Raw genomic sequence first — 239 nt, 5'->3', positions numbered from 1 at the left:
AGCACCTGAAAAAAAAAAGGGGGGGGAAGCAAAAAAAAAAAGCAACCACCACCATTTTTGTCTCTTCCCCCCTTTTTTCCCCCCTCCACTCCTCAGATTTAAGGGAGCAGAGGGGAACCCATCGCTGAGCTGCAGCTGGGGTGAGCAGCGTCGTGGCTGGGGGGACCCGCGCCCACGCGTGTCCCCGGGCGGCGGCTGCTCTTTCCCGGGGGTGGGGCTTGGAGGGGGTGTCCCTGCGG

The 239-nt window shown here is 61.9% G+C and overlaps 1 protein-coding gene across 1 annotated transcript in view; it reads left to right on the top strand.

The window, feature by feature from the left end:
• Positions 1-239, top strand: part of SNED1 (sushi, nidogen and EGF like domains 1) — a 28,038-nt gene that overhangs the window by 8,046 nt on the left and 19,753 nt on the right. The window lies entirely within an intron of this gene.

Source organism: Egretta garzetta, unplaced genomic scaffold (genome assembly GCF_000687185.1).
Source record: "Egretta garzetta isolate BGI_Z169 unplaced genomic scaffold, ASM68718v1 scaffold448, whole genome shotgun sequence".
In the NCBI taxonomy this organism is placed as follows: Eukaryota; Metazoa; Chordata; class Aves; order Pelecaniformes; family Ardeidae; genus Egretta; species Egretta garzetta.
This window is presented reverse-complemented; position numbering and strand designations above follow the sequence as displayed.